Source organism: Podarcis vaucheri (assembly GCF_965113315.1).
Source record: "Podarcis vaucheri genome assembly, chromosome: 11".
Lineage (NCBI taxonomy): Eukaryota > Metazoa > Chordata > Lepidosauria > Squamata > Lacertidae > Podarcis > Podarcis vaucheri.
In genome coordinates this window covers 32779955-32786795 of record NC_138749.1, presented here as the reverse complement: position 1 = coordinate 32786795, position 6841 = coordinate 32779955, and the positions used below count along the sequence as shown (strand labels likewise).

Below are 6841 nucleotides of genomic sequence, written 5' to 3'. Positions count from 1 at the left end.
GCAGCAGGGACACTTGGGTAAGGCTGCTTGTCTGTGAGGGTGTCTTTTGCTGGATCAGGACGTTTAGCTTTCATAAAGCCAGTGCAGAAATTCACATCTCATATTTCTCTCAGGAGCAGATCTAAAATTCTACCTATCAATCCACTCTGGTTCTTGATTTGTCTCAAAAGTAGCAACCTTATTCCCATGTAAGCAGAGCTAAATTTCATTTTGAAATACAGGAGGTACACATTAGTTTCCCAAATCAGATGATGAGTTGTAATAAATATTTTAAATCTGAATTTCATTCCTACCAACAGCAGACATTTCAAGATTATTTCTGTTTAACCTAACAAAGCCATGTCAGCAGAGATAAAAATTATGCCAGAAAAGTTCCGTCAGTATAATCCTATAGAATGATAGAAGATGACTTTATTCTTGGCATATTTTTTACCTGGCTGCGCTAACTGCAATCTTTTTACTGTGATTTAGAAGGCATATATAAAACATACATTTCTGAATGTGGCTCTGCTTTCAATTTATTTGATCTGTGGAATTAATCAGATTATGCTAATATTTAACAGAGGGGGTTTTTAAAAAAATAATCAGATTTTATTCCTCTTGGCTGTGCTCAAATGAATCACATCCCTTACATTATGTGACATTTTTCTTTTTCTTTCTCAAAGGCCCATGGGCATTATGTGAACATTGTTTAACTTGTATAACATCAAATGTGCATTTCTCTATCATCTTCCAAAGTGGTTTATTGAGGTGAAACTGAAGACCGCATGAAAAATAGAACAAAACAAAAACATTATTTGATATGATTAATGTCTGTTCAAGGAGAGGATCACGTCACCAGAATTCTTCAGGCCATCAATCTGAAAAAAACACGAAATGTTTCTAAATGGCACAACCCTGTGATTCTAGTGCTTGTATTACCACAAAAGGCAGTATTTACCTTGTTTGTATGGAAACACTAACACAGCACCCACCTCTTTACAACTGAACCACAATGCCTATAGGAAGGAGGTTGGTTCCCCTCACATAATGATACTGAAGCCTAGGAGTCTCATGAGATTAGAGATTTGGCCTGGAGGCTGTCTCATAAGACTTCAGACAAGGTGCATTGCAGACAACCCCCAAATGTCCTGTTTAATGAAGACATTCTGAAAAAAGCAGTTTAGTTGTGAAGACAGTAAGAAAATCAAGCAACCCCAAAGTCAGGAATAGCCCCAGGCTGAGCTGTCCATGGCCTGCAAACAGTAACTCCACAGAGAAGTGATTCAGCTTTTATCCTGTTCTCTCCCACTGAAGTCAAGGGGGGGGATTACACCCCATCTTATTGTGGTCAAGTTTCCAAATAGGGTAGTAGGCATGTATGTCGAGCAAGGGATAATTAAAAATCAACATAGGTTTGTCCCTCTTCTGTGCCACTCACAGCACATCCACAGTGTTTTCCACTCTGGTTATATATCTAACATGTATTCATTTCATTCGTTCATTTGCTATATTTCTAGGTCGCTTTCATCAGATTCATAAGGTGGCATACCGTATTCATATTTAAACAAAGAAAACAATTATAAAATGAAAATCAAAACAACTGATGCAACCAAACAGTTATAACATTGCTTACCACAACTATTTCACTGCAGCAAATGGAACACTTCTAATTCATGTCAGTCTCTTCAAGCAATTCATCTCAATGTCCCAGTGGCCTGGGTGAAAAGATAGGACAACAACAGAACCCTACTAGTGAAGATGTCATATGCAAGGGGAGAGAATTTCAGAAGTTTCCTTAGATGAATCTGCAAATCTAATGCTTTTATGGATTTTGATGTTAACAAAAAGAGTGTGTGTTTAATATTGTTGTGTATGTGTTTCATTTTACAGTTCCGTTTTTACAGCTCTCCTTTTCCACACTTGCTAATTTCCACACCTCATCTAAGAGCTCCCTTTTTAGGATAGATTTATGGAGAGACTTGTTAACATGGCAATAACCACATTTTTCACTCTGCTACTGCCTGTCAGCACCTACCTTATAGGGGCACTAGATGATTCAGACTCAGCTGATCTGGCACACAGAATGACTTCTCTACAGACAAAGGTGAGCTTCTGCCATTGCAATGAGAAAGGAAAAGTTTTATTTGCAAGTAGGGAATAGGGCTATATGTTCTCAGAGACTAGATGCATCTGAACACCAGTTAGAACATATAAGTTTACCTCCTTCGCTTCCTATCTCCAATCAGCATGTAGGGTGAGGGTGGAAGCATTTCTATAAGAAACCCAGAACTTGCTGATTTCCATACAGTTCTGGGTTCATTCTAGAAATAGCAGAGCAGGTGTGTGTCACATCCTGCCTCAAGTGGCCTCAAGTGCTCCAAAAGGGCAGCAATGTCACCACTGCTTTGGTGTGCTGGAGACTTTGAAGAACACCAGGTAATCCCCAGCACAATCTGAGAGGTGTCTCTGGGCCTTGCCAGGCTTTGCTTTGTACTCAGAACATACAGAAAAGTTTATTAAATTTGTGAGATCCATGCCTTTACACAAAATACCATAAAACATTATTAAAAGATAAACAATAAAGTTATAAAAGTAAGCTAAAATTCATGGCATGCTGTCCCAGCAAGGAAACTACCCAATAAATCCCACCATTCAGGGAAGAAGATACAGCAACAGGTTAGGAGAGCAATGGGAGGGACCTCACCGTTTCATCCAGGAACCATACCCTAGTTTTCATAGCCTTCACCACAAAGACCGCTACCACGTGAGAAATCCGTGGATCAGCGTCCACCAGTAAAAACTTTACTTGGTCCTCAGAGTTGACTATTGATTTGGGAATAGTTTGTAACATCGCATCCCTGAAAGCCGAATAGATGGGACAATACAACATGTAATGTATGAGATCCTCTTTGGTTTTCATATAACAAGGACATATACGCTGCTCTGCTTTGTACTCAAAAACTCTGCTTACAACTGTGGCTGAAAATGTATTGCTTGAACTGTATCATATTTTGGGGGTATATTTTAGCTCAATAGCCTACCATGTTTTCAGACCTGGGACTAAGGATGCTCAAATCTTTCAATTTAAGTTTTTCTTAGCTTCTCCTTCTCGTTTTTCCAGACGAGCTCTGCACATTAGTTTGCATATTTAAAAAAATTAACAAGTCTCCATGAAAATTCAGCCGCATTTTAGTGTGAATTTCTCCACCTATACATACCTTTCTATGCAATTTTGTCTAATACATACATTTTTGCAAAGCAGTTTTGCCTTATATAATGCACACGTGCATGTTATTTTCACTAATATGTGTATTTTTATAGGCACTTTACCCCAGCGTGCATTACTTTGCTAAAGAACTGTGTTACAAAATTCAGAGAATTGCAAATTTCAAAGGATGACTGTGTTTCAGTACACATATTGTTCTGGAAAGTGTGAATTAGTTAGGTTCACCTTATGAACTGGACTGAATTTCTTCCCCATCAGTATCTGGGTCCCACTTTTAAACCAAACATGCATTTTGGGAATCCATTTCTTAATTTTGTACCCTATTTTTGAATGGTGGCAGCACTATTGCTATAACCCCTCTTAGATCAGGCCACAACTCAGTAGTGAGACCCAACTCACTAGTCAAAGACCAAAGGCATAGCTGTCCCTTCCTGCCATCCCTTGTTCAGGAGAAGAAAACCTCCATCCCTTGCTCAAAGCATATTGTTTGTGCAAACTGAAGCAATGAATTGCCAACCTGCTCGCTCACTGGCCTGTTCTCCTGGTGATTCAGTTTGAATTGTCTGTCCTTTCTGTAAATCTTAATGCCTCATTAGATTGCATTAAAGATGACAGTGCCTATTGATGGTAGGTCTGAAAACCAGAGATTATGGTGTCATACAACACCAGGCAATATATGAGTCATTCAGCCCCTTTGAAAGTGTCTCACATCTGGCTGGCAGTGAATGGAGCCACTGTCAAACCATTTGCTGTTGTAGTACCTGGTTCCTTATGTTCCAATTACAAGTTTTGAATGAAGGAGTTAGGAGAGTCTGGGGAATTGTGGCCGTAGTTCACACAAGCTAGCTAAACAAAGGAAGCCCTGTTCCTCATTATGCTCCTGCACTTAATTAGGAAGTGAGTTTGTTGATCGCTAGCTGCATCAAGAACCACTCATTTATAGCAGAACAGTTTAGCGATTCTATGAAAGTTTATTTCAATGACATCTTACACTTTGGCCAGGAGGGAGAGGCCTTTGTTTCATCTGAAGTGAAATATGTTTCTTGTAGTCATTTGCCTTGACAGGAGGAGGAGGAGGAGGAACAGCCGTGTTTTCTTTCACTGGGAGGACACATAATGGAACAGGAGGGGAGAAATGGGAAACATGTCATTGCAGTAGGCAGTTAATTGTTTTAGGAATGGCACTTTGTAACATGGGTGCTTGAAGATGCCGCGTTGGTGCCGTTCCCACAACTTTTGGCTAAGAGATCAAGGTCAAATCACTTACAGGTCTGACAATTTATCACTCTCTGTTTGGAAAGTGCTGATTTTACTGGTTTGTAAAACAATGTAATGCTTTCTCTCTGGACACGCTGAAGGCTATCTCATCTGGGAAGCTGATAATTCAATCAGCAAGCAAGAGAGGCAGAATGCAGTTGGCTTATACTGAAGATGCCTCGCTACAGAGGATGTAATTGTTGTGGCCATCCTCTCAACAGAAAATGTACACACAGTCCTTTTCCATTACCTAAGGATGCCAGCCAATAACCCATTTAAGCAATGCTTCGTTCCCAGGTCTAGCAGAAATAAATGGCTAAGGAAATGCCTTGCTAAAAAGCTGATTACATTCCAGTACGCTGAGAATGAAAATCACCTGAAAAAAAATGTTCATTCATGGCCCAAGAGTAACATTAATGTTCACCTATGTTTCTGCACTTTGAATATATGAATAGAGAAGCTATTAAAGCAATACTAATATTCTCTTCTCTTTCTTGGCTGTTTCCCCCCTACTGTTTTAAGCCAACTCCATTATCTAGCTGTGTGCTGTTTCAACCTTAGGTCAAAGAGACCCAGAATGTCAAGGGTCCAATATAAGGCAGTGGAGTGCACAAGAAAGAACAAACCTTTTCATTAAAGAAAATGTTTCAGTTTTAGAACAATATATATACACACACATATACTGAGGCAAAATGCCGAAAAGAATTAGAGCTCATCCACACTTCTTTGCGCTGGCCATGATTTTCTGTGTTTTACTTCTTTTGTTCCCTAACCAATTTTCTAATATGACAGCCTTCCCCACCCACCGCAAGTGCCAGTTTTGACCTATAAAACCTTAGGCAGCTCAGGACCCCAGTACCTCAAGAATTGCCTCTTCCCACATAAACCAGCCTGGCCCCTGCATCAGGAGCATAGCATGGGGAGATCGGGGGGCTATAGTCCTGGGTGCATGAGTTTAAGGGGGCTGAGTCAGGGCCCCCCCCCACAGGGATCCCCGTACTGACCTGCCTGCTACCTGGTGTCTCTGGGCCTTGCCACTGTGCCCCCAGCCCCCTTGCCGAATGGCTGTCCGTCCAGTGATGGGGTATATGCCTGCCAAGGGCCAAGTCGCCTGGGTCAGTTCCCCGCTGCACCAGCAGGCATCACTAACCATTAAGCCTCACTAATCCTTAAGCTTGCTAGTAACAGCAAAGCGTAAGAAAATTCAGCGGAAGACACAAGATTAGTGCAACATAATAGGAAGACCGGGGTGGGAGAGAAGACTTGAGTGTTCATTGGTAACTCAATCAATTGTGTCTGGAAGAAAATATACCATAGTCTCAAGCTGAGATTTAGCACATTGTTATTAATTATGGAGCAATCAGGTTTGGCAAGCACAAATGTATTCAATCACAGCAATTCCCCATAGCAATGTGAGTGCATGTTTATCAAAAGAATGTTAAATGTTCTCCTTTATGTGATATCTTTTAGTGTATATGAGGTCAATATAACTTGATATTCAGTTGAACAGGGCAAGTTATATAGGTCTGGGTGACCTAGCTCAGTGACAAAGCACACGCAGAAGGTCCCATGCTCAAACCTAGTATCTCAAGGAAGGACGGGGAAGGACCTCTGGAAAGCTGGTGACGGTCCGTGTAGATGGGATGTGGAACCTGTCTCCATCCAGATGTTGTTGGACTCCAACTTCCATCATCTTTGACCATTAGCCATGCTAGCTAGGGCTGATGGGATGCAGAGTACCACAGCTACTGGAGGGCCAAGGTATCCTCATTACTGGTTTAGACAATTCCTAGTAAGTTAAGTAGACTAATGGTCTGATACAGTGTAAGGCAGCTTCCTGGATGAAGTAAATGGCTTAAGACAGTCATGGGGAACCTGTGGTCCACCTTATGCTGTTGGACAACAACTTCTATCAGCCTGAGCTAGCATGGCCAATGATTAGGGATGATGGGAGTTGGAGTCCAACAACATTTGGAGGGTACTATGTTGGCTAACCTTGCAGTATGAAAGTATTATAGTTCATATAAAGCCACACGTTTCCAATGCCTCACCAAAGAGTGCTTGCAACATCTAATATTCAATGCAGTCTTTTAAAGCTCCTGGACAAAGCAAATTGCAGCATTAAGACTACCACTGTCAAACTTCTCCCTTGTGCTTTCTTCACACCAAGAGACAGAGAAAACAAAATTATCAGCAACACTCAAGAACAGACAGTGTGTAATCCTAAAGTGCTACTTCTATAATACTTAGCTTTTGGTGGGCTGGAGTTTTGCTTTTCCTTCAGGAAACCATTAATCAGATCCCCAAGTTCAGTAATTGGACCATGTCCAACAGGCGCTGAACTAGGCTTCCCCTCCTGTTGTCTCAGACATAATA

General features: G+C 41.0%; 1 long non-coding RNA gene across 1 annotated transcript in view; it reads right to left on the bottom strand.

Moving 5' to 3' along the window:
* Positions 1–762: 762 nt before the first annotated feature.
* LOC309514750 overlaps positions 763–6841 on the bottom strand; it is a 69996-nt gene continuing 63917 nt past the window's right edge. Inside the window, exons 2-3 of the long non-coding RNA XR_014212168.1 lie at positions 4200–4309; positions 763–860 (exon numbers count right to left, since the gene is read on the bottom strand). This is a non-coding gene — a long non-coding RNA (uncharacterized lncRNA). The remainder of the gene's footprint in view (positions 861–4199; positions 4310–6841) is intronic.